Source organism: Pseudophryne corroboree, chromosome 9 (assembly GCF_028390025.1).
Source record: "Pseudophryne corroboree isolate aPseCor3 chromosome 9, aPseCor3.hap2, whole genome shotgun sequence".
Taxonomy (NCBI): domain Eukaryota; kingdom Metazoa; phylum Chordata; class Amphibia; order Anura; family Myobatrachidae; genus Pseudophryne; species Pseudophryne corroboree.
This window is the reverse complement of record NC_086452.1, coordinates 194,214,651-194,242,196: the sequence shown is the minus strand read 5'-3', so window position 1 is coordinate 194,242,196 and position 27,546 is coordinate 194,214,651. Positions and strand designations below refer to the sequence as shown.

Genomic DNA, 27,546 nt, shown 5'->3' with positions numbered 1-27,546 from the left:
TATTTTTCTTTGAAGAGAGAGCGAGCAAACGTGTGGTGTAGGTATGAGTACTCATCCATTATTGTGGATGGGAATTATTTCAATAAGACCCTTCCTTCCTCTTTTCTTTTCTAAGCAGGAAATCCAGAGGGATTTATGACTGGTGAAACGAACACACACTTTGAAAAACGTGGTTGTGAGTATTATACTCCACTTGAAGACAGATGTATAGATTAATGCATGGATAATTTAAATAATTTAGGATATTATTCTGAGGAGTATCCAGTCCAGCAATACCATTAATTGTTGGAAAGATTTTAAGTACTGCAGCTATATAAATTGTATTGCTAATCATTATTTAAGACTATTATAATTGTTAGATATGTATACATAGACACTAGCAGGCCAAAGTTCTCTATGCAATTTACATTTGATGTGATTACCAAAACTTTATAGAGTCGTGACTCGTGATAATAGTGAAACACGGTACATGTGTATAGATACAACAGTATCTCAAGAAAGAACCACTGGTGATAATATTAGCTACACATATCGGGTGTATTTCAGTTAGTGGAAATAAAATAGGTCAATAATAAAAAAAAAAAAAAATAAAAAAAAAATTATCTTATGTAGATAGAAAAGGTTGATTTAAGGGAATGTGAAAGGATTGTTACAATATACTAACCTAAGGTTTCTAGATGTGCTAGATATAATGAGTTAGGTATATAAATAGTAATGGTTACATAGGATATTCATTAAAGTTTATGATTTAGTAATATGTATTTTACTAGGAGTAGATTCAAAGGTTAAAAGAAGATATCATACATAACGGGGAATGGTAGTTGTCACCATGTCCTTAGGATATGATATATAATTGTTTACCTATTAATTCTAAAAAATGTTTGTTATTTAAGAAGATTGATTTAGCAATTTTATACAAAAACACATAATAACTTGAGAAAAGTTTTCTTGCAGGATGAACTATTCCTAAAAAGAGTAATTGACTCAGTAATCAGGAAACATGTTCCTGCCACCAGAGTATCAATAAAACCTCGAAGTGGTAAAGGTGGCTAATAAGTTCTCCTATGGCTAATGAAGTCGTATGATTAATCAACTGGAAGTTGACGTTTTTGTTTTTTTCGTTTAAATTATTGCTAATATGATTGAACTTTATGATAGGATATTCCAGAACTGTGGACATTTGTGATGATTCCAGGACATTGGACATGAACTATTACGATACCATATTGTTCTACATTTTTTTAATACCACAAATTGGAGGATATTGTTGATGTCTGGAAACAGCACTTTGAGCTCACTGCTGTGCTTATTTGACCAAAGACATTACGGATCCTGATACGTGTAATGCCAAGTATATAAAGGAGGTCCATGATATAAAAGAACTTTAACCAAGGCATTATGATATGGACTGGAAAAGATAAATGTTTAAATCCTAGTATTCAATTTCAGGATTAGGAAAATGTTTTTTTTTAAATATATTGTATGTGATTGTATGTGATGATGTATTCTGTGATGAGGTTTATTCTTTGGCAACCCCGATGTGATTATAGACATTCATTTGATGTTCACTGTCTACAGGTGCGGCATATGTTGTATTAAGAAGGCTACTGTCAAACGCAGAATAGCAATACTACATGAAGTGATTATTAGCTAACTATATGGTCCCAGAAATTCTCCTGAGATGACAGGGCACATGGATAATGTCCCTGATCAAAGGGTGGAGCTGTCGAATACTGTGACTGAGGCAACCTGCTGAAGGCCTAACAGTTATGTGTGTGCACTACGGGATAGTACGTATATTACGTATATTATGTATACATCCAATAACCAAAGGGTTCTCATATTCACTAGTATAATATGAAAGCATAACAGAATCCATTTTGATTCTAGCTAGATGATATAGCAAATTCATCTTGAACTTTATACACACCCTGAGAGAAAAACAACTTTGTTGGCTAAGTATTGTTTCCAACTACGCACTTTCTAAAAGCTCATAGAGACCAGATGTAATTCCTAATATGGACACAGTTGACGATCACGAGTATCTTTTTAGTATTCTTGACAATTGTCCCAATATTGCATAACTCTATTGCCTAACATTGTATTCCTGAGGTATGAAATCATATGGGAGGAATATACAAAAGGGGCGTAACTGTGTATTATATAAAACTCATTGTTGATACGTGTAGGTTGTTGTTAAATGATTTGACACAGGACGAGAGAATGCTACCTCTCCCCTGTATACGGGCGTGGCCCTTTGAATAAATAATAATTGATTTTTATAAATCCATTTTCAATTCATTAATTTTACCGACCAACCCAAACAGCAACAAGATGGTTAATTTAATTAACCCAAAAGAATTCAACAGGCTTATTCAGCATTGGAGGGGTAGACACAATAATATGATAGTGCAGCCAGTCTTCACAAAGAACATATATATTTAATAAATTGCACTCACAAAACACAGGATTAAAAATAGCATAATCAACATCCTCTAATGGCAATGCAACAACCATCTGGGCATCTTACGGGCTCCCACAGATGTCAGCAAAATAGTGGTGGGTGGATGCAGGTCCGGAATCTGCAATACCCTCCCGTGACGATACCCGGCATCTGTCCAAATAAGAGGTGTCAGTAGTCCCACATGAACGCATTTTCGGACCTCACTGGATACTTCCCGGGGCGTGCGGTGAGCTAAATGGCTCAGGAGGCACTGGCTTGCACCAGAGCTAGATTTACATGCAATATATGAGCCAAAGGGTACATCTGGGCACTATACAAAGGTGCAGCAGTATAAACTCCTGGAAATTTGGGGAGTTTTGATAAGAGATGGGCGGAAAAGGTAAGCAGGTGAGGCACTGCCTCACCTGCAATAGACTTTTTACTCCAGAGTTTTGGCTATAAAAACAATTAGAATAATGCAAAGAAGATATTTCAAACATATTCTTTGTAATTTTCATATACTTTATACAATCAAAACTCTGGCACAAAAGTTAGTATGACAGACTAGGCTCTACCTCACTTGCCTCACCCCACCGCACGTCACTGGATACTTCATCAGATGTGTGATGGTACAGGTGCTCCTTAGTTCTTATAAAGGCACATAAATAGGGCTTGATTCGATGCAATGGGACAAATTGACCGCATGATTTGGAAGCTGTCACTCGTACTCATGTGTGCGTTCCATAGCCACAGCTCCATAACAAACTTCCTCTTTCCCTTCTAGAGCGGAAGTGACGTACACGGAAGCCGGTACCCGTCCTTGTACCGCTTTGCATGTCACTTATGCATTCCAAAGAGTCCCGATTCAATGTCCATAATACTAACATGAAAAAGCTCTATAAAAATACAAAAATAGGTGAAATGGCACATCATAATAAATATAGCCATCACCTGTTTACACATTAAAATAATAAAATGACAAAAAGGTGAAAAAAGAGAGGTCAGGTTAAGAAGCACTTTAATACGAACTCACTGTTCAAACCTTTAGGCATTAGGGTTTTTAGTTGGTTTATCCACCGCATTTCAGTTTTTGATAATCTTAATTCCAAATCCCTAGTTCTGTTTTTTTGGTAATACTTGTTCAATACCATATAAAACTAACAATGCAACTCTTTTTGTTATCATATACCTTTTCGAAATGGGCTGACACAGTATGTGTGTCGAGCCCCTTTCTAATGTTATAGATATGTTCGGCAAGGCGTACTTTCAGTGCTCTTGTTGTCTTGCTGACATACCTAAGCCCACAGTTACATTCTAGAACATAGACTATGTTTCTAGAATTACAGGTAATGAACTGATTAATAGTATAGGTTTTTTTTATTCACAGTGAGCTCCTTGAATTTGGTAGTGCTGCTTTTGACCGTACGACACATGAGACACACCCCACACCTGTGAAAGCTTTTCGTGTGGATGCTCTGATGTAGTTATGTATCTAGGCTACTGTGTACAAGTTTATCTCTAAGTACCGGAGCACGTCTACAGATAAAAGTAGGATTTGGTGGTATATTCTCTGATAGAACTGGATCTTGGAGTAGCAGCTTCCAATTTGTTTTAAACACTTTTTCTATGTCTTTAAACCTATTGCTATATTGGCTGACAAATGCCCACTTGAACCTATCATTAGTGGCACTTGTCTTTTCTTTGACCTTAAGAAGATCTTCTCTCCTTACACAGTCTATCTTACACCTTGCCTTTTCTATAGTAGACTGCGAATAGCATCTTTCATAGAACCAATCAGACATAAAGGGGTCCATGTACTAAACGAAGATAAGCCTCCACAACGAAAAATTCAGTGAAAATGCTTGTACATATCGCTTCTCTGCATGTACTAAAGCATTTTCACTGCCTGTTATCTGCCTGCGCTAAGTACTGTGCCTAATATCGCACTGCCATAGGCTACTATGGCGGCGATATTCCCCTCTGCTATTACTAAAACCTCTGATGGCTCACCACTGCCCCTTTCCTCCTGTGCCCGCTTCGTCAGGTTTAGCTGCCGTTAACAGCCCTCCGGGCAGCACAGAGCCGTTGTCTGCAGACCTGCAGTGTTCGTTTTTTGTTTTCTGATTAAAGTTTTTCTTGTTTGTAAAAAAAAAATCCTGCTGGAGCAGGTCAGCTGACGTCACGTGCTTCACTCTGTGTCCTCGAGGCAGGCTGCTGCAGCTGTGCAGTGTGTTTCTGGATCCTGGATTGTTTATGTATTTGAGTTCTCTCTTGTTTAGCCCTGGTCAGGATACTCAGTGTAAATTGTGAGTTTATATTTAATAAAGGCTTTGACTTACTGTGACTGTGCCTGTTGTGTGGGTGGGCTCTGGATGATGTCTTTGTGTTGGCAGCAGCAGAACCATCTGTAGACATGACAGGATGATGACCTCTTGTCAGCTATATATCTTTACTATTGTGCTGCAGTGTCAGTAAAGGGGTTTCTGTCATTGCACCACACCAAGACTACATACATCAGACAGATCTGACTACTGCTACATATATCCTCAGAAAAAGTTTCATTATATGTCCTTTCTCTTGTCAAATGTCACCTACATCTCCCAAACCCACATATCTCTCTTTCCATACTCCCCTTCTCTCTCCCTCTAGGTATACCTCTTCGGTAGATGCTAGAATCAAGTGGGCTAAGGGACCTTTTCCGTAAGGGGGAGGGGTTATGACACAAGGGGGAGGAGCTAGGCCAGCGGGATAGTTCCTCTACTATCCACGCCACCAACTATTACCTTTAGTAATCAGGTGGCGAGCGAAGTGAGCCCGCGAGGGTACTTTTCGGGTACCCTGTTCGCCCGTAGCTCCTCCCCCTGGTGACGTGTCTCCTCCCCTAGATACGTCAGAAGGTCCCTTCTCCCACTCCGAAATAGAATCAACCATACCTCTTCCCATAACCCCTGTTACACTGTTTGCTCCCCTCTGTCTTTCTGCCTTGTGAGCGTTCACCACGCTGCCTGCACTTTGTCAGCCAGCATCCCACTGCCTGTAATCAGACCAGTGGGATGCTGGACGCTGGGCTCCTGATCCCAACTCCTACCCACCCCCCATCTCTTTCTCTTCCACTCCCCTTTAATGTTTCCTTTCAAATCCTAATTGGCCATACACACTGGCAGATACGCCACCGAGCTGCCCAACGGCGGATACAGCTGACGGACGACCCGGTGACGGGGCAGTAAAGTTTCTTCACTCCCCACGTCACCCGGCTCCATAGCATTGCATGCTAATATGGACGAGATTGTCCATATTGGCCTGCATGCATAAGCGACGGGGCACCAACGATTAACGAGCGCGGGGCCGCACATCGGTAGTCGTTGGTGCCTACACACTGCACGATATGAACGAGTTCTCGTTCATTAATGAATGAGAACGTTCATATCGTGCATTTTATCTGCCAGTCGTTTGTACTTTTAGCCTCCATGGGGGTCATTCCGCGTTGTTCACTAGCTGCCGTTGTTCACAGCGCAGCGATCAGGTTAAAAATCTCCATTTCTGCGCATGCGTATGGGCCGCAGTGCGCACGTGCGAAGTACTTTCACACAAAACGATGCATTTTTACACAAGGTCGAGCGACGCTTTTCAGTCGCCCTGCTGATCGGTGAGTGATTGACAGGAAGTGGGTGTTTCTGGGTGGTAACTGAGCGTTTTCCGGGAGTGTGCTAAAAAACTCAGGCGTGCCTGGGGAAACGGGGGAGTGGCTGGAGAAACGGGGGAGTGGCCGGCCGAACACAGGGTGTGTTTGTGATGTCAAAGCAGGAACTAAATAGACTGAAAATTATCACAAGGTAGGAGTAGGTCTGCAGCTACTCAGAAACTGCTTGAAAATATTTTTGCATCAGCGCTGCGATCCTTTCGTTCGCACTTCTGCTAAGCTAAGATACACTCCCAGAGGGCGGCGGCCTAGTGTGTGCACTTCTACTAAAAGCAGCTAGCGAGCGAACAACTCGGAATGACCCCCCATGTCTCTCGGTCCTGCTTCCCTACAAGCCTGTCTCTCAAACTCTTTTTCACTACAGGTATATCTTTATCCTTTCCCTCTGTATCTCTCATACTCTTTTTCCCTACAGGATTACCTTTCTCCTCACCCTCGGTGTCTCTCTTTCTTACCCCCTACAGGTTTATCTTTCTCCCCACCCTCTGTCTCTCTCTCTACCCCTTTGGCTCTCTCCCTACACCTCTATATCTGTCTCCTTATGCCCCATGTGTCTTTCTCCCAACCAGTGGCGTGCGGTGAGGTCAGTGGCTGGTGAGGCACTACAGCCATAATGTCCGCCGAATCTGCCGATGACCCCTACCGCCACCGAGCCAATGCCCGCTACTGCCCCTGAGTCGATGCCCGCTGCCACCGCCACCGGCTTACAAACTCGGCCACCATAAACTGACCCATCCCTCCGCCACTAATTTGCATCTAACTCCGATGCCGCCAATGCCTGCTGCCTGTCTGTTCATCATACTTGTGATATATTGTACATTTTTATAGAAAAAAAATGAGTGTTTGGTACTGGGAAGGGAGTGGGAGGAGGACATGAATGCAATTCTGTTGTCCATGGCTTCCATTAACTTAATGGAGAAGGGTCTGAATGGGTTAAAAAATGTAAAAAAAAAAAATGTGTGAGGTCCCCCCTCCTAAGTATAACCAGCCTCGGGCTCTTTGAGCCGGTCCTGGTTGTTTAAATACTGGGGAAAAATTGGACAGGGGTTCCCCGTATTTAGACAACCAGCACCGGGCTCTTAGTCCGGTCCTGGTTCCAAAAATATGGGGGACAAAAGATGTAGGGGTCCCCCGTATTTTTAAAACCAGCACCGGGCTCCACTAGCCAGGGACATAATGCCACAGCCAGGTAACACATTTACGTAGGTCCCTGCGGCCGTGGCATTACCCCCCCAACTAGTCACCCCTGGCCGGGGTTCCCTGGAGGAGTGGGAACCCCTTAAATCAAGGGGTCCCCCCCCCCTCCAGGCACCCAAGGGCCAGGGGTGAAGCCCGAGGCTGTCCCCAGCACCCCTGGGCGGTGGGTGCCAGGCTGATAGTCATGAGTGTTAAAAAAAGAATATTGTTTTTTGTCGTGGAACTACAAGGCCCCGAAAGCCTCCCCCGCTTGCTGGTACTTGGAGAACCTCAAGTACCAGCATTTGGGGAAATAACGGGCTCACTGGTACTTGTAGTTCTACAACAAAAAAAATACCCAAATAAAAACACAACACACACACACCGTGAAAGTAAAATTTTATTATAACACACTTACACACTCACACATACTTACCTACATCCCACGCCGAGAATCACGTCCACTTGTCCAGTAGAATCCTATAGCGGACCTGTAAAAATGAGAGATTACTTATCTACATCCCACGCCGAGAATCACGTCCACTTGTCCAGTAGAATCCAATAGTGGGACCTGTAAAAGTGAATGAAAATAAGGAGTTACAGAGGGGGAGAAGGAGAGGGAGAGAGAGAGAGAGAGAGAGAGAGAAAATACCTGCGTGCTGTTGTATGCGGACGGAGCAGCCGCCCGGAGAGAGCCGCACAGAGTACAAGCAGTCAGCGGGAGGGGAGGACGGAGCCGTCGGACTCTGGCAGCTGTCAGCTGCCCACAGGAAAGACGTCTGGTGCCTGTGTGCAGGAGGGGGGGACGGAGCTAGCGGAGCATGACAGGGGAGAGCAGCAGTCACTGCAGACCCACCGCTGCTGCTGCTGCTCCCGTCCCAACTTCTGCCTCCCGCCGCGTCTTGGTGATTGGACAGCGGATCCAGTGCTGGATCCGCAGTCCAAGCACAGCTGCCTCGCTGACATGGGGGTGGTGTCCCTGTCAGCGAGGCACTTTTTTCAGTGCCGCTTTGCCACTGTATTTCAATGGGCTTTTACAGCCTGGTGCTAGGCTCCTCCCCCCGCTATATCCCCGTTCCTATTCTGTATCGGAGGCACTGCTAACAGTGCCTCCCAAAGTAATTTCACCCAAAAAAAAATATGCCATTACATAAGGAAGATACTTATGACATAGAATATGTGTCATAAGTATCTTGTATGTATTCTTTTACTAATTAATCACAGGGGATGCCTCCCCTGACTGCAGGTCCCTGCTCCCAACCCTGGCCCTCATTCCGAGTTGTTCGCTCGCAAGGCGATTTTAGCAGATTTTTCCCAGAAACGGTAGCGTTTTTCCCCACACGCCCATAAAACGGCCTGTTTCCGCCCAAAAACACCCACTTCCTGTCAATCACACTACGATCGCCTGAGCGATGAAAAAGCCGTGAGTAAAAATCCTAACTTCTTAGCAAATTTACTTGGCCCAGTCGCAGTGCGGACATTGCGCATGCGCACTAAGCGGAAAACCGCTGCGATGCGAAGAAATTTACAGAGCGAACGACTCGGAATGACCTCCCCTATCTCCACCAGGTCTGTTCCTCACTGCACACCCTTTTTTCTTCTCATCGCAGGGGTTGGACATGAACCAAATTAGAGGCTTTTAAATTATGTCCCGTGTTTTTCTCCCAATATCCTGGTAATAAGAAATTAATTTCCAGGGCTATTTTTCCATATTATCCTGCAGGGACAGCAGCTCCAATAAGATCCCGTCACTGTGCAGACTAGAATGAAAAATATTTTACATGAGTACAGTAGTTTACATTCTCTATGTGGACTAAGCAGAGCTACTGAGCTCCTCATATCCAAACTGTGTTAATGGAACCCAATGGCTGTGTTGGCGAATGTCATCTACATATGGATGAGCTTTTCGGAGCACCACAAATTTGGCCCTTTTCCCGCCAACTTGGATTCATATGAGGTCTAAAGGTGCAATCAATATTGGCCAGGACCGTGGTCTCTATTTACTAAGCCATGGAGAGAGATAAAGTGATTAGTGATAAACTACCAGTCAATCAGCTCGTAACTGTCACAGTTTTTTTTTTTTTTTTTAAATGTCAGGAGCTGGTTGCTTGGTACTTATCTCCTTCCAAGGCTTAGTAAATACACCCCTGTATGCGCTGTGCTTCTCTTTTTATGTCCTCAGGGAAATCTTAAATTCAGCCGAGTTCCTCTGAATACTCATGTTTTAAAATAAATCTGTTTTACAAATATACCACTTGAAATCAGTAAGAGTTTGGGCTTTGATGATACACATGCATGTTAGACATGGCATCTCCTCCCTTCCATCTCTGCACACTCTGGTCCAATCAGAGTGTGGAGGGGTTTCGTGAAAGCTGATGTGTTATGCGCCGGCTGGATGCCTTGATCGAGAGCCAGTAGGCTAAGCGCTGCCCACCCAGTGTACTGTGTAACCTGGGCCTAACGTGAGCAGGACAGGTTCTCTGTATGTGATCCTAGTCCCCAAGAGCTGGGAGACTTGCCCTGTACGAGGGGACATTTGGATTATCAGTACATCACAATTTGTTCACAAAACATGAGGTTAATAGAGGCATTTGTCAAGGATCGCATATTGCATGCATGTGATCTGGGTGGGGTCTTAACGCCTCAGGATCGCATTGCAATTTGCGATCCTATCAGCCATGCAGCACATACAGGGGTATATGCAATTGCCGGCGAATTGCCGGAAAAGTCGAAAAACGGGCCGTTTTCGACACATAAAACATGTCGAATTGGATTCGACAATGCAATACAGGACTTTTCGACAAAAAAACAGACGTTTGAAATTCGAATTTTTCAAATTCGACATTTCTCAAAATCAACATGTCAGCGGCTGACCACGGGTAACCCCACCGCTGACCGCAAAGTTCCCACCATTGAAAGTAATGGAGGGAGCTGTGCGATGCGCTGTCTGACAGCTCAGACGCGCAAAGCCAATCAGGAGAGTGCCACGACGTGGCACTTCCTGATTGGCTGAAGGGACTCTCTGTGACAGTAGTCACAGGGGGTCTCTGCATTTGGGGAAAGGGGTCCCATGTGTAAACATGGGACCCCTTTCAGTCCGGCTGGATCGGGTATTCGTTTTTTTTTTGCTGCCAAGTACGAGGATTACAAAAACCGGACACTGGATCAGGTGAGTATAAATTTTATTTGCAGGTACCCCGGACGTCGGCATTGGAGACATGGACACAGTCGGCGTGTCAACATAGGTAAGTATGTATGTGTCAGCATGTATGTAATAAAGTTGTACTTTCAAGGTGTCTGTGTCCTGTTTTTATTTGGGTATTTTTTTTACAGAAGAACTACAGGTACCAGTGGGCCCGTTTCCCCCCCCGCATGCTGGTACTTTTGGTTCTCTAAGTACCAGCATGCGGGGGAGGCTTGCTGGGACTTGTAGTTCTTCTGCAAAAAAACAATATTCTTTCATTTTCATCAAGGCTATCAGCCCCCCATCCGCAGCCCTTGGATGGGGGGGGGACAGCATCGGGCTTCACCCCTGGCCCTTGGGTGGCTGGGGGGGGGGAGCCCTTGATTGAAGGGGTCCCCACTCCTCCAGGGTACCACGGCCAGGGGTGACTAGTTGGGTATTTAATGCCACGGCCGCAGGGAGCGGTATAAAAGTGTCCCCCGGCTGTGGCATTATCTGTCCAGCTAGTGCAGCCCGGTGCTGGTACAAAAAATACGGGGGACCCCTACGCTTTCTGTCCCCCGTATTTTTTGCACCAGGACCAGGCGCAGAGCCCGGTGCTGGTTGTTAAAATACGGGGGATCCCCTGAAATTTTTCCCCCATATTTTGGCAACCAGGACCGACTCAAAGAGGCCGAGGCTGTGTGGCCGGAGAGCCCCAGCCACGAGGCAAATGGCCGCCTGCGGCACTGAAGGGGTTAACCCCTAGTGCCCGGCGCCATTTTTAAGGGACAATGGGCGCTTGGCGCCAGATTTGAAAATGTATTGGGCGCTAGGCGCCGTGTTGTAAAAAATGTTTAAGGAATGTATTTTAAACTGTGCCGTGGTCCCGGACCCCTCCGGAGACCACGGCAGGGAGAACAGCCCCCCGGCGCGCTCAGCAGTGTGTGCACGCCGGGGGAGAGGAGGCAGCCGCTGACCGCCGGAGTCCGGGAGCTCCGCTCCCGGCAGCGGTCAGTGTAGCCCCGGGTGCACTGGAGTGTGCGCGCCGGGGAGAAGGGTGAGCGCTGTGGCTGGGAGCTCGGCTCCCGCTGCAGTGCTCTCTGTGAGAGCCGCCGCTGGGGGCCGGGAGCTCTGCTCCCAGCGCCTCAGCCCAGCACAGGTGGCCAGCCGCAGCAGCCGGGACGGACGTCCCGGGCTGCTAGCCGGCGAGGGGGGTGCGCTGCAGCCCGGCTCCCCGCCGGACGCTGCAGCGAGGCCACAAGACAGTCAGCGCCGCTCATGGGAGACCGGGCTAGCCGGCTCCCTAGCGGCGTGGGTGAATTAGGCGGGCAAGCAGGCTGATGAGCGCTGGGGACCGGGAGCTACGCTCCCGGCGCCCCAGCGCTACAACAAAGCCAGAGTCACGGCGGCCGGGACAAGTGTCCCGGGCCACCGGGCTTAGGTACAGGGGGGTGCGCCGCTGCGTGCGGCGAGGCCACAAAGGTAGTGCCACACCGGGGGGACAGGGAGAGCCAGCTCCCTGGACCCCAGTGGCAGGCAGACAGGCTGGAGGGTGGGGGAAGCCAGCCCCATACCTCCAGCACACAGAGAGCCCTAGCAGCCAGGCTGCAGGGCTAGGGAAGGCACTGCAGTGCCTGAGTATGTAGAGTCTGTGCAGGGCACAGGCTCAGTGTATAGTTACAGGGAAATGTACAGTGTGATTTAAAATGTAATGTATTTAAAGATAAAATGCACTTACTTGATTGTATGTCCCAGGAGGGGGGAATCCATAGCTGTGCAGGCTGATGGATTCTCCCAGACCTTTTCCCTAAAAACGGAATGTTTTCCCATCCAGCCTCACAGTTCCAAAGGGTACAGGGAGAAAGAGAAGCAGCTTAGCTATAAAACAAGCTGAGTGGTTTCTTGGAGCTCCATGGAGATCAGCCGTAGTGCCAAGAAACCTGGGCCGGGGAGCCAGGCTGCCCAGCTCTGGAGCCCAAATCCAGGCTGCAGGCAGTGAGAGGGGTCCCGGGCAGGTTTCTGGAAGTCAGTTTAGGAGGGAAAAACTTCCCCCCAGCCAGACTGAACGGCACCGTGGGAGTATCCTGAATCTCCAAGATAGGAGGGTCAAAGGAGACCGACCACTCCCCACTGTCCATAGGGAACAATGTAAAGGTGTGCATGAGACCAGAGCATGCACAGCTCATGGGTAAACATTGATTGGTTGTACACCACAGGGCGGGCTTACCCCCTGTGGTAAGGGGTCTTGGAGAGGGATAAAAGAAGGGCAGTTGGCCCATAGGATTGTGTATTGTAACATCTTCTTCTGCTGAAAAGATCTTGATTGTATGCTGTTGCCCCTAGCAATAGGGAGGAGCCTTTTTAAAGGTTATTTGAGCAATAAACACCTTTGCCTCAAGAAGACTGCTTCATCTTGTGACCAACAGGGTTAGGCCAAACCTAGCCCCGTTCTCCGGCTGTCCAGGGAAGCACCTGACGTCTCCAAGCTCCGCCTTCCGCCAGCTACCGGTAGAGGCCTAGCAAGTGGCTAGTGGGGATTCGTCGACACCACACAGGTGTGGTAAAGCAGTGCGTCGGCACATACAGAGCAGAACCGTGGTTCCAAACGCCACGGCAGGTTAGGAGTTTGGTGGTGGCAGCGAGAACCCGCCCACAGCGCAGTGGGTGGAGTCAGTAACAGGCGGTTACTGACGGTAAGCGGGAATCCCCTATGTGGTCAGGCCTCGTGCGGCTTGACCTTCCATTCTGTGCGCAGTCAACGGGACGCGGAAGCTGCGAGTGCTTCCGTACGGTATCGTCCTGTCACAGGCTGGTTATGCTTAGGAGGGGGGACCCCACGCATTCCCCCCCCCCCTGTTTTTTAACCCTTTTTGTACCGTCGGAAAAGTCGAATCGAGGGCGCACTTATCCGTCAATTCCGACGTTTTTCGACAGCGTGACTGTCGAATCCGTTTTTTATTGAATATGTCGAATTCCGGCGCCGGCGGCCGGAATTCGACAGTCGAAATGTGTCGAATTTAAAAACAGTCGAATTCCAGCCGGAATTCGACCGCAATTGCATATACCCCACAGTGTCAAGTGCTCCAAAAGCAGTCCGTCCCTGCAATGTGCCTGTGTGGGGGGTGCCGATGATCGGGAAGAGGAACCACAGCTGGGCCCGAGCAGGGATGGCCGGATGTAGGTTTTCCTCATGCAGAACTCAGTTGTTGCAACCGACGTACAAATGCTAAAGAATTAGTTGTGGCCAAGGCTTGGGGCGATGCTGAAGCACACAGAAGAATGAAGAACTTGTGAGCGATGTTGTAGAAATGAATGAGGACTTGAGAACGACGTTGAAGCACACAGAAGAATGAAGAACTTGTGAGCGATGTTGAAGAAATTAAAGAGGATTTGAGAACGATGTTGAAGCACACAGAAGAATGGAGAACTTGTGAGCGATGCTGAAGAAATGAATGAAGATTTGAGAACGATGTTGAAACACACAGAAGACTGAAGAACTTCTGAGCGCTGCTGAAGAAATGAATGAAGATTTGAGAACGATGTTGAAACACACAGAAGACTGGAGAACTTCTGAGTGATGCTGAAGAAATAAATGAGGATTTGAGATTCAGTGTAGCTCTGGAAGTATGGGAGGCGTTCCACTTAGGGATACCCTGTAATACTGGAAGCACAGGAGATGTCCCTCTGGGAGACACACTGTAACGCTGGTAGCACAGAGAATGTCTCACTGAGTGACACACTGTAACACTGGTAGCACAGGGAATGTCTCACTGAAAGATACACTGTAACGCTGGTAGCACAGGGAATGTCTCACTGAAAGATACACTGTAACACTGGTATTACAGGGAATGTCTCACTGAAAGATACTCTGCAACGCTGGAACACAGGAGACGTTCAGCTTGGGAACACGCTGAACGCTGCTAGCACTGGTGATCATTGGAAAGACGATACTCAGGCGCCGGGGCTCTGTATGGTGTCTGCCTTTGAACTTCCCGCCCTCTCCTGATTGGCGGAAGGGGCCGACGACGTCACCCGCTCACCACGCTCCCGTGGACGCCGGGCGCAATGGTGGCGCACACACCCAGGGAACCCGCCGGAGGCAGCGTCAGCAAGACGCAACGACCCGGAGCCCACCGGGGGCGACGAACGGCGAGAGACACAGCGCACCCGGAACGGTAAGTGCGGCAGCCGCAGCGCCGCGAGTGTGACAACACGCAGCCGCTGCAACCCGGACAGTGACGAGTAGCTCTAGGAGCTGCGCTGGTAAAGAGCTACTCTTCAAGTATAAAAGCATCACCGCTATGCAATGCTTTTGCACTTGTGTGGCGGGGTAGGGCCTGACATGCGGAGCGAAGTAGCCCAGTGCTGGGCGTCCCTCCGCATGTCAGGGAAGCTGATCGTAGATGTGCTAAATTTAGCACATATACGATCAGGTCTGAATCAGCCCCATGTGAATATTCGAGATCATATATATCCCAACTCATTGCAAAAGACAGGTCTTGTGCCCATGCAGTCTCAGAAACATACATGTCCCAGGTCATAGCAAGTGACAGGTCCTTGTGCCCATGCAGTCTCCTATTCATACATGGCCAAGCTCAGAGTGACAGGTCTTGTGCCCATGCAGTCTGCTATTCATACCTCACATGACTATCACCAGCTAAATAACTACATATACATCACATGTACATCCCCAAATTAAGATACATCCCCACACACTAGGGGGTCTATTCATACAGAAAACGAAAACAGAATTGCTACTTATCACTATACATCGCATCTCTTCGATGCGATGTATAGCTGTAATAAGTAGCAATTCATGTATATTCACCCTTCCGACGATGCGCTGCGGTGTCTGGGGCTCCTGCGGTGAGGTCATCTCCAGCGATCCTTCCCAGCGATGCGCGGGGTCCAGCGGCGGGTCCCTTTGCGCATGCGCAGGGTGTTGACCTTCCGGCAGGCCGCAGTGGTTGCTGGGAGGTAGGGGGGCGGAGCCAGCGTGAGGTGCAGAGCAGCGATCAGGGAAGCATTGAGCTTCCCTGCCGTCTCCGCACCACAGTTCAGGTTACGCCGTCCTGAGATGGCGAACCTGAACTCCATGGAGAAGCGGAAAGCAGAGCTTTCCGCACCTTCATGAATCGCACTCACCATACAAAGGTATGGTGATGGTATTCAGGCACAGAGCGGAGGTACCGCTGGAGAAGTCAGACACTTCTCCACGGTAACCGGCCCTGTGAATTGCAGAAGGCAGAGAAAAGCCCTGTTTAACGCAAAACAGGGCTTTTCACTGCTGCATGAATAGACCCCTAGGTACCCACATATACAACTAACATATCCCTATACAGCATGTACATATCACTATACAGCACATTTAACCCTATGCTCAAAGGGTATACATCACACTATACAGTACATACAGCCCTGTATGAACCTGGTATACAGCACATATATCCCTACATACAGCAGGTAAACAGCACACAGATCCCTGTATATACAGAGCAGGTAGAGCACTAAATACAGCACATATAGATTCCTATATACTGCAGGTATATAGATATATATATACAGGGATCTGTGGACAATAAATTGAGCTGTAAATTACAGTCACCGAGGAGAGAGACAGAAGTTACAGATAGGGAAGTGGGGAGAGACAGGAGGAGGGAGAGGGACCGTGAAAGAGAGAGAGTGAAAATCACACTCACGGACAGGAGCTCTGGCAGGAGAGGGGGGAGGAGGCGGGGGGAAGATAAGGAAGGCACTCCGCGGCAGACACACGGAGCTCTGATCCACAGAGGCACAGACAGCAGCACCTGGTAGTTGGCAGCGCTGAGCTATATGTAGTGTGAGAAGGAAGTGCAGGCAGTATAAGCAAGGACACTGGTCTCCAGGAGCTGTCATCTCAGCACATGTAGCGCAGCATGTGAGGATGTACAATGCCTGACTCTAACTGGGCAAAAAGTTCCCAGGAGTCTGTGCGTGAGGAGCGTTTCTCAACCAATCACAGCAGGCCCGTCTGGGATTGGCCAAAGGAGGCTGCACATGCGCAGTATACCAGCGCTATGAACTAGGACAGTCATCGCAGAGAGGGTGAGTTACCGTTCAGCCGCTTCGTCTAGCAGAATCTTAGTAATAGAAGCGGTAACTGCACCCAGAAACACAGCGTTAAGCAGGCGAAGCAGGAGGAGGATTAGCGCAGGGAGCAGAGAACTGTTAGTAACTGGACCCCTTAGTCTAATTGTTATTTGCATACTATCTCATTAGAACAGTTTCTTTTAACATGTGAGAACTGTCCATAGCGTATTCCCTCAAGCCAGTTCTCATGGTGCAAACTTGTTCTCTCAATGAAGCTATTGTAGTCTGTAGCCTTTCTAAAGGTCCTTGTCATTAGGGCTCATTCTTCAATGTAAATAGACAGATCAAGAAAATGGATCTCAAGTTGACTGTAAACAAACGTTAGTTTGATGTTCATAGAGTTAATGCTCAAACTGTCTTTAAATTGCTCTAAGGAAGTTTCATCTCCTCTCCACACGAACAGGATGTTGTCTATATATCGTTGTCAGGATACAAGGCCCGCCACCAGAACATCACTTTGCCAAATATTGTGGTCTTCCCAGTACGCTATAAACAAATTAGTGTAACTGGGAGTGAACCTGGTTCCCATGGCTGTAACAACAACCTGTATGTAGAAACTATTATCGAAAGTAAAATAATTATTCGGGAGGATAAATTGAATCCCCTTCAGAATAAATTCTTTAACAGGTTGACTAAGATCACTTTTATTCAAAAAGTAAGATACAGCCATCAATCCACTCTCCATTTCAATTATAGTGTATAATGTGCTTACAATAGCACTACACAAAAAAAATCAGGTTTCTAATCAAATACGCTTAGTTTTCTTAGTACATCACCTGTGTATTTTAACTAAGCTTTTGTTAAACATACCAAAGGCTGGAGATAATAGTCAATTAGGGCAGAGAGGTTTGAGGTCAGACTATTACAGCCCAATATTATGGGTCTGCCAGAGACAACAACAACACAAGATCTTTGATGATGAAGGAAGTAACAAACTTTATGACCCCAGACTACAGGTCCTGTTTGCCACCATGAGGCAGAACAACTGGACATGTTTTATGACACTTTGGAATCTGGCAGTTATCAATTACAAGGGAACCAATAGGAATATACCAGTTTGCAATGGTTAAGTTATAGGTAAATATGCATGAGTTCAGTCAGTGGTAGAATTAGAACAGGAAAAGTCAGGAGGAGGAGGGAGAACAGGAGATGAAGTAGAACATGCAGAAGGAAGCTTGGTGCATCAGAGAGAGAAAAGGATCGGTAACTTGCAAGTCTAAACTGTGTTAGTAATTGTCAAAGTTTGTTAAACTGTTTGTATTTTATGTTTGTTCTATAATTAAGGAAGCATAAATATTATTAGTATATATGTCACCACTATGTATATATTATTCTGTATGATTTGATTTTGCCTGTTAATAAACAATCGGATGGTAAGAGCAGTAATCTCAAGTTTGAACTCTCTTTAAGGAATCACAACTTCAAAATTTTATAAGTCATATGTATAAGGACTGCATATATTTATCAGCCACCTAGTTTGTAAGTCTGACACAATATATTTGCAGATATATATGATAAATGCATATTAATTAAAATATATATATATATATATATATATATATATATTGATAAACATATATGATATATTAAATATTAATATCATTTATAAATATGATTCCATAAATCAATAGTAGTGTTATTTTACACTCAGTGTGCATTAGGGATAGCAAAATGTTTTTTCTTACTCAGAATTACCCCTCCCTTTTAGCACCTGAGTGACATCACAATCTGATTAAGCAGCTTGCCAATAAATGTATATTGTAGTTAGAGATGTGCGGCGGGCACTTTTCATTTTTTGTGTTTTGGTTTTGGTTCTGGTACCATGCTCGTGTTTTGGATCTGGATTGGTTTTGCCTTAACCACCCTTTCGTGTTTTGGTTTTGGATCTGGATGATTTTTTGAAAAAACATAAAAACAGCTAAAAATCACAGAATTTGGGGGTAATTTTGATCCTACGGTATTATTAACCTCAATAAAATTCTTTTACACTCATTTCCAGTCTATTCTGAACACCTCACATCTCACAATATTGTGTTTAGGCCAAAAGGTTGCATCGAGGTGGCTGTATGACTAAGCTAAGCAACACAAGTGTGCGGCACAAACCCCTGGCCCATCTAGGAGTGACACTGCAGTGTCAGACAGGATGGCACTTAAAAATACTAGGCTCCAAACAGCATATCATGCAAAGAAGAAAAAGAGGTGCAATGAGGCAGCTGTATGACTAAGCTACACGACACAAGTGTGCAGCACAAACACCTGGCCCACCTAGGAGTGGCACTGCAGTGACAGACAGGATGGCAGTTTTAAAAACTAGGCCTCAAAGAGCACATCATGCAAAGACAAAAAAAAGTTCACAGAGGTCGCCGGGTGACTGAGCTAAGCAACAAAAGTGTCCGGCACAAAAACCTGGCCTATCTAGGTATGGCACTGCAGTGGCAGACAAGATGGCACTTTTAAAAACAGCACATGATGCAAAGAAAAAATAAGAGGTGCAAGATGGAATTGTCCTTGGGCCCTCCCATCCACCCTTATGTTGTATAAACAGGACATGCACACTTTAACAAACCAATCATTTCAGCGACAGGGTCTGCCACATGACTGTGGATTAAATTATTGGTTTGTTTGGGCCCCCACAAAAAAGAAGCAATTAATCCCCCCACCAAAAAAGAAGAAATTCATCTCTGCTTGCGCAAACTGGCTCTACAGAGGCAAGATATCATCCTAATCCCCATATTCCGATTCCTCACCCCTTTCAGCGTGTACATCCTCCTCCTCACAGATTATAAATTTGTCCCCACTGGAATCCACCATCACAGGTCCCTGTGTACTTTCTGGAGGCAATTGCTGGTAAATGTCTTCCTGGAGGAATTTATAATTAATTTTGATGAACATCATTTTCTCCACATTTTGTGGAAGTAACCTCCTATGCCAATCGCTGACAAGGTTACCGGCTGCACTAAACACTCTCTCAGAGTACACACTGGAGGGGGTGCAATTTAGGTAAAATAAAGCCAGTGTGTGCCAGGGCCTCCAAATTGCCTCTTTTTCCTGCCAGTATACATATGGACTGTATACATGCCTACTTGGATGCTGTCACCCATATAATCCTCCACCATTCTTTCAATGGTGACAGCATCATATGCAGTGACAGTAGACATGTCAGTAATCGTTGGCAGGTCCTTCAGTCCAGACCAGATGTCAGCACTAGCTCCTGACTGCCCTGCATCACCGCCAGTGGGTGGGCTCGGAAATTTTATCCTTTTCCTCGCAGCCTCAGTTGTGGGAGAAAATGAAGGAGGAGCTGTTGACGGGTCACGTTCCGCTTAAGTTGACACTAGTCTCACCAGCAGGCCTTTGCACCTCTGCAGACTTGTGTATGCTGGAAAGGGATATACAACGAAGGCTTTAAACCTAGGATTGAGCATGGTGGCCAAAATGTAGTGCTCTGATTTCAACAGATTGATCACCCTTGAATCCTGGCAAAGCGAATGAAGGGCTCCATCCACAAGTCCCACATACTTTGCATAATCAATCCATCTTAGCTCCTCCTTCAATTCTCCAGCTGTTTCTGCAAAAGCCTGATGAGGGGAATTACCTGACTCAAGCTGGCAGTGTCTGAACAGACTTCACGTGTGGCAAGTTCGAAGGGTTTGAGAACTTTGCACAACACGGAAATCATTCTCCACTATGCTTGAGTCAGGTACATTCCCCCTCCTATGCCTATATTGTAAGTGGATTTATAGGTTTGAATGGCCTTTTGCCGCTCCTCCATCCTCTGAAGCATATAGAGTGTTGAATTCCACCTCGTTACCACCTCTTGCTTCAGGCGAAGGCAGGGCAGTTTCAAGAGTGTTTGATGGTGCTCCAGTCTTCGGCATGCGGTGGCTGAATGCCGGAAGTGGCCTGCAATTTTTTGTGCCACCAACAGCATCTCCTGCACGGCATTGTCATTTAAAATAAAATTCTGCACCACCAAATTAATTGTATGTGCAAAACATGGGACGTGCTGGAATTTGCCCAGATGTAATGCATGCACAATATTGGTGGCGTTGTCCGTTATCACAAATCCCCAGGAGAGTCTAAGTGGGGTAATCTATTGTGCGATGATGTCCCTAAGTTTCCGTAGGAGGTTGTCAGCGGTCTGCCTCTTACAGAAAGCGGTGATACACAGCATAGCTTGCCTAGGAATGAGTTGGCGTTTGCAAGATGCTGCTACTGGTGCTGCTGCTGTTGTTGCTGCGGGAGGCAATACATCTACCCAGTGGGAGGTCACAGTCATACAGTCCTTAGTCTGCCCTGTTCCACTTGTCCACATGCCATGGTTAAGTGGACATTGGATTCAAACACATTTTTTAGGACACTGGTGACACTTTTTATGACGTCTCTATACATTCTCGGTATAGCCTGCCTAGTGAAGGGGAATCTAGATGGGATTTGGTACTGGGGACAAACTACCGCCATCAATTTTCTTAGTCCCAGTGAACTAATGGCGGATACCAGATGCAGGTCTAACACTAACATAGCTGTCAAGGCCTCAGTTATCCACTCTGCTGTCATATTTCATCTTCCTCGCAAAGGACTGATGGACAGACAATTGCTTACTTGAAGTAGTACAAGTGGTCTTCCGAATTCACCTCTGGGATGACGATTGACTCCCAGCAGCAACAACAGCAGCGGCAGCAGCAGCAGTATGCGTGCTACTCAAGGATCCTCCGGAGGAATCCCAGTTAGTAGAGAACAGCTCAGTCTTGCCAGTGACATGGCCTGCAGGACTACTGACGTTCCTGACTGAAGAGGAAGTTGACGTTGAGGGAGTTGGTGGTGTGGCTTGCAGGAGCTTGGGTACAAGAGGAAGAAGGGATTTAGGTGTCAGTGAACTGCTTACGCTCTTACCCAAAGTTTCTGAACTTGACAATGACTTCTGATGAATGCACTGCAGGTGACATATAAGGGAGGATTTTCCTAGGTTGTTAACATCCTTACCTCTACTTATTATGGATTGACAAAGGCAACACACGGCTTGACACCTGTTGTCCGGATTTGTGGAAAAATAATTCCACACCGAAGAGGTGGCTTTTTTGGTATTTTGCCCACGCATGACAATGGGCTTATTCATCCCACGGACAACAACTGTCTCCCCCAGTGCTTAATTTAAACAAACCACATCACCATCAGAATCCTCCTCGTCAACTTCCTCCTCAGCGCCAGCAACACCCATATCCTCATCCTGGTGTACTTCAACAGTGACATCTTCAATTTGAATATCAAGAACTGGACTGTGGGTGCTCCTTCCAGCACTTGTAGAGGGCGTGCAAATGGTGGAAGGAGCCAACTCTTCCTATCCAGTGTTGGGAAGGTCAGGTATCGTAACCGCCGACACACTTGGACTTTCCTTGGGGATTTGTGATACCATCTTAGAATGTACAGTTCTTTGCTGTGTTTTTGCCACCTTAATTCTTCTCTATTTTCTAGAGGGAGGATTATGGCTTCCATCGTCATGTGAAGCTGAACCACTAGTCATGAAATAGGCCAGGGCCTTAGCCGTTCCTTGCCACTCTGTGTCGTAAATGGCATATTGGCAAGTTTACATTTCTCCTCAGACCATTTAAATTTATTTTGTTGGGTCTTTTTACTGAACTTTGCCTTTTTGGATTTTACATGCCCTCTTCTATCACATTGGGCATCGGCCCTAGCAGATGACGTTGATGGCATTTCATCCTCTATGTCATGACTAGTGGCAGCAGCTTCAGCACTAGGAGGAAGTGGTTCTTGATCTTTCCCTATTTTATCCTCCAACTTTTTGTTGTTCATTATTTTTCTGAAGTTATATAACACAATATGGGGCACAAGACAGCGTATCCCTACACCACACAGGGCAAACCCTGTAAAAATTATTTGGATTAAATATTAATAACCCTTTAAATGGAGTAAATAATATACAACACAGGACAGTACCACTGGAATTATACGGCAGTACCACTGGAATTATATGACAGTACCACTGGAATTATATGACAGTATCACTGGAATTATATGGCAGTACCACTGGACTGGATTTATAAGGCAGTATCACTGGATTTATATGCCATTACCACTTGAATTATACGGCAGTATCACTGGAATTATACGGCAGTACCACTGGAATTATACAGCAGTACCACTGGACTGGATTTATAAGGCAGAATCACTGGACTTATACACCAGTACCACTGGAATTATATGGCAGTGTCACTGGAATTATATGGCAGTACCACTGGAATTATACTGCCGTATCACTGGACTTTAACGGCAGTACCACTGGACTGGACTTATACGGCAGTACCACTGGACATATACGTCAGTATAACTGGACATATGGCAGCAAGAGGACATGCCCACTGTGACTGGACAAATACAGCACAAGACACGGACACTGAGAGAACAGAGACATATCCTCTCCCTACACTCTCCAATGCTGGAGTTAAAATGGAGGCCACGCGTGTCTCCTTTTATGGAATCCAAACCCCTGTAAGAATCCGACAGCGGGATGATGACATTTTGCCTCGTTCTGGTTTCCGAGTCAGGCAGGAAACCAGAGCCAGGCTCGGTTTCGGGCTCGGATAGTGAAGTCCGATAGGGTTCGGTTCTCAGGGAACCGAACTCGCTCATCTCTAGTTGTACAAAAAGAAAGGTACTACCATCTAAACGCGCTATCCAATTACAATGTTAATGCATAAAATACAATGGGGAGTACCCCAATAGTGTGTAGTGATAATAAATGTCCCAAACAATAAAGAAGTCTCTAATCCTGAGAGAAAAAAGTTCACAGAAGAAAGTTCTTGATAGCGGAGAGGGATTTCACGGGGTACACGTCGTACTCACGTGGACATGGGGAAGACCAATGTTTTTTTGATAGTTCCTTTTCCGTCAAGGGTGCACTGATAGGGTATCTTTAGGAGAAGAGTTCTTCAACCATGGGTGTACGATTTCCTCGGAAACAAAAAGGTGGAAAAATTGATGGTGCACTATGTTTAAACCAATTTATGGATACTGATGATAGAGAAAGTGGGATGGTGTCTGAGTATTTGAGGAGGAGTCTTGCGTACCGAACTTACGTTGGTACGCATGTGAATCCTCCTATAAAGGTATCTTTTTAGTGGATATTCACAAGAGGGGATATCCTAGGGTGTAGGAGTATAGGTGGTTATCTTGGTACACACCGTACTCACGTAGAATCTGGGTGATTTGAAGCTCATACAGGTTTCTTTTTCCGGTCAGTGATTTGTGTGGTAGATGTTCTCTTTATGATACTCTTTCGTGGTGATAGATGATCTCCCCGGTGGACCGGAAATAAACATAAGTAGGGTTCCTCATAAAAAGGTATCTTTAACAAGTGGACAACCAAATAAGGGGAAGGTCCTAAAATGGTGCGTACCGAACTCACATGGGAGAAATGTAGGACGAAACTCGTAAAGGTTTCTTTAAATGGTGTCTCCTGAGAATATTCTATCTTTGTGGGTACAATGCTCACTTTTCCAGTGGAAAAAGTTGCTCCAACAGTCTCCTTCTCTCTGCCCCTTCTCGTGACACCACGGTGGACAAGCAGAAACAGGGAAACAGTCTTTGGTAATCACTGGTCTGTACACATACCACAATAGGTGGGAGAGAGGTAAGTACTCCCTATGTTGCACGTATATTTTTATAATGGAAGGGTTGCCCACAATTTTTTTTTTAAATAAAATTTAATGAACCATATAAAAAATTTCCAATGAGGAATACAGAAGAACATGTAACTTGGGAGGTAGATGGAAAAAACACAGAACCTGGTTAGTAGTGATGTCCGGATCATCACACTCCCAGGGACTTGACCCCCAAGTAAACAGGTGCCTCCCAGATAAAACCAACGCGTTTCGACATATAGTCTTTCTCAAGGTGGGTGTGTAAGGTTAATGATGTACTTTTATACCAGAAAAGTCTCAGTCCTTCCCCCTAGGGGGCGGGGACCGGAAGTTGATAATAAACCATCTAATGAGTCTCTAATCTGAAATTGTGACATAGATGATAAATGTGATGTGAAGACAAAAAGTGGTAAAAACTTATTTTAACAACAACTTGCTGGAAGGTTCCAGCAAAGCATTAGGAAAGCCTTAATTACTGGTTTGCGTTCCAATCTTTTGGAACACAAGCCATATCCGGCAGAAATCCGGTCAGGACCTTATAAGGTCCTCGGGGTCCCGGAAACGGGCGCTTAGTAGTAACTGGGGCCTTTAGATCTAGGTGCCTCCGTCCCTGGAAGCCGGCAAGGGGAGGGAGACGGACAGCCGCGATGACATCTTGTGCGTCACGTCGTCCTTAGCGGGGTATGGAACGCAGTGCGCTCCAAAGACCTGGAAGTGGGGGCGGATAGATGAACGAACCGCCGCAATGACGTCCTGTGCGTCACCTCGTCACGGCCGGGGTATGGAACGCAATGCGCTCCAAAGACCCGGAAGTCGGGGCTAAGTCTGGAGCAATGTGACGGGGAGAGTAGGAGGAGGTGGAGACGGAGGCTTAGCGTGTGCCCTGCTTATGACACATGCATGCAGGGAGTTATTTTAGTTCCAGATCCCTGAAATGGGTGGACTTAAGAGTGAGTTCCACTAGCCTCCTCCTACCCAGAAATCAATCATAAGTGGGACAAGAAAAATTGATATTAATAGACAAAAAAAAAACAAATGTATACACAAACCACTATTCCTATTCGTCCTAATATGTATATTTGCTCAAATTGGGTGGAGACTCAAAAAAACGCTCTTAAAAAGTTAATATTGGGTGATCAGGAGCCTCAATGGCATACTTTATGCACGCCCTAATGTCCAATATTCCTGGGAAAATCTTTTTTTTCCATTGGTGAAGGGAAAAATTAAAAAATAAAGTGACAGATATCTTCCATAAATTCTAAAGAGGGGTGAGAAAATATATATATAAATGAGACCCTGGAAATGGACCAGACTGAAGGTGTTACTGATGGAACCAGATAGGAAGGAGAGAATATTTACAGAAACCATTTCATCTCAAAATCCAAATTAAGGCCTCTAGGGACCAATGTGCCAAGATTAAAAATGGTTTCCATTTCTTTTCGTGCAAGTCTAGCTTCTGCATCATTTTTCCTCCAATTGTTTCGGTTGGAGTGAATTCCACAGAAGGAGACTAAATGAGCAGGGTCGCACTGATGTTCATTTTTGAAATGGGCTGATAGTCCGTGTGTGATAAGTCCCTTCTTAATGTTCCGTAGGTGTTCACTAGTTCTTTCCTTCAATTTTCGTGTCGTCCTGCCGACATATTGTTTTTTACAAATGCATTCTAGTAAATATACTACATTTTTACTGTCACAGGTGATAAAGTCATTAATCGGGAATTCTTTAGAGTTGATGGTGATAATATATTTTGTAGTCGCAGAATTAGTGCCCTTACAGCATCTGCACATTTGACAGGACCCACAGCGGTAGAAGCCTTTGGATTTGATGGGGTTCTTCTTCTTCCCTGTATCCAACATACTGGTGACCACCTTGGATCGTATATTATCGGCTCTTCGATAGACGAACCTAGGATTTTCTGTGATGTACTCTCGTAGAATAGGATCTTGTAACAGCACATTCCAATGTTTCCTTATGATGGATTTCAGATCTTTATACTGACTGTTATATTTGGTGATAAACATGACTCCAGGTTTTTCTTTACTAGATTTATCAGAGGTGGTGTCAATGTTGGTGTCGATCATATCTTCCCTATTCTTGTTTTCATATTGTAGAAAGGGCTCTACTACCTTGTTCTCATTATACCCCTTATTTAGAAACTGTCTCTTGAGGGTAGATCCTTGTAGGAGATAATCCTCCATCCTAGAACAATTCTTCCTCACTCTGTAGAACTGACTTTTGGGGACCGACGCCAACCAGTTAGGGTGATGATTACTGGAGAAGGGTATAAAAGAATTACAATCCGTGGGTTTCACGTATGTCTTGGTCTCCATTTTTCCGTCCTGAATGAAGATGGTTAAGTCTAAAAAATTAATTTGTTCTTGACTGTGAACAAAGGTAAGTTTAATGTTTTTGTTGTTGGAATTAAGATGTTCACAAAAATTATCCAACGAGTTGTTGTCTCCTCTCCAAATAAAGAGGACATCATCAATATATCTGACCCATAGTACCAGGCTTGCCCCCATATCATGGCCCCTGAAGACGGACTCTTCTTCCCAATGGGCCATGAACAAGTTGGCATAACTGGGGGCAAACCTGGTACCCATGGCAGTCCCATGTTGTTGTAAGTAGAATGTGTCATCGAAACTGAAAAAGTTATTGGTAAGTATTAATTCAATCCCATCCATAATGAAGGTTTTTAAACCTTCATTGAAATTTTCTCGATTCAGGAAGAAGGAAGTGGCTTCGATACCATGTCTGTTGTCAATGACCGTATACAGCGAAGTCACATCAGCCGTGACTAAAATAAATTCTGTATTCCATGGTACCTTGCTAAGTTGTTGAATCACCGATGTGGAATCTTTTAAATGAGAGGTGGTTTTCTGAAATAGGGGTTGCAGTAGATGGTCAATAAACTTGGAGAGGTTGGAAGTGATGGAGTCCATACCGGCAATTATGGGTCTCCCTGGTGGATCTTCCTCATCTTTATGAATTTTTGGGAGGGTGTACATCCCCGGAATAGATGGATATATGATGTCCATAAATTTCCGTTCATTTTCCGTTATAACTTTCTTGCATTCGTATTTCTCCAGCAAAAGATTAAGTTTCTTTTTTATTCCCTCTGTGGGGTTCCCCCGTAGTTTCTTATATGTTTTCCCATCGTTGAGCTGTCTCTTAATTTCTCCTTTATATTCCTCCACGTTTTGTATGACCACCGATCCGCCCTTATTGGCTGGTTTTATAACGATAATTTTATTATTCCGTAAGTCTTTAAGGG

General features: G+C 45.5%; 1 long non-coding RNA gene across 1 annotated transcript; it reads right to left on the bottom strand.

Annotated features, from left to right (window-relative positions):
* Positions 1-2,419: 2,419 nt before the first annotated feature.
* LOC134956874 (uncharacterized) lies at positions 2,420-4,553 on the bottom strand. Its single transcript, XR_010186250.1, has 2 exons — positions 4,454-4,553; positions 2,420-3,339 (listed from the first exon to the last, which is right to left on the bottom strand). It is a non-coding gene; the product is annotated as an uncharacterized LOC134956874 (long non-coding RNA).
* Between the last annotated feature and the right edge of the window lie 22,993 nt (positions 4,554-27,546).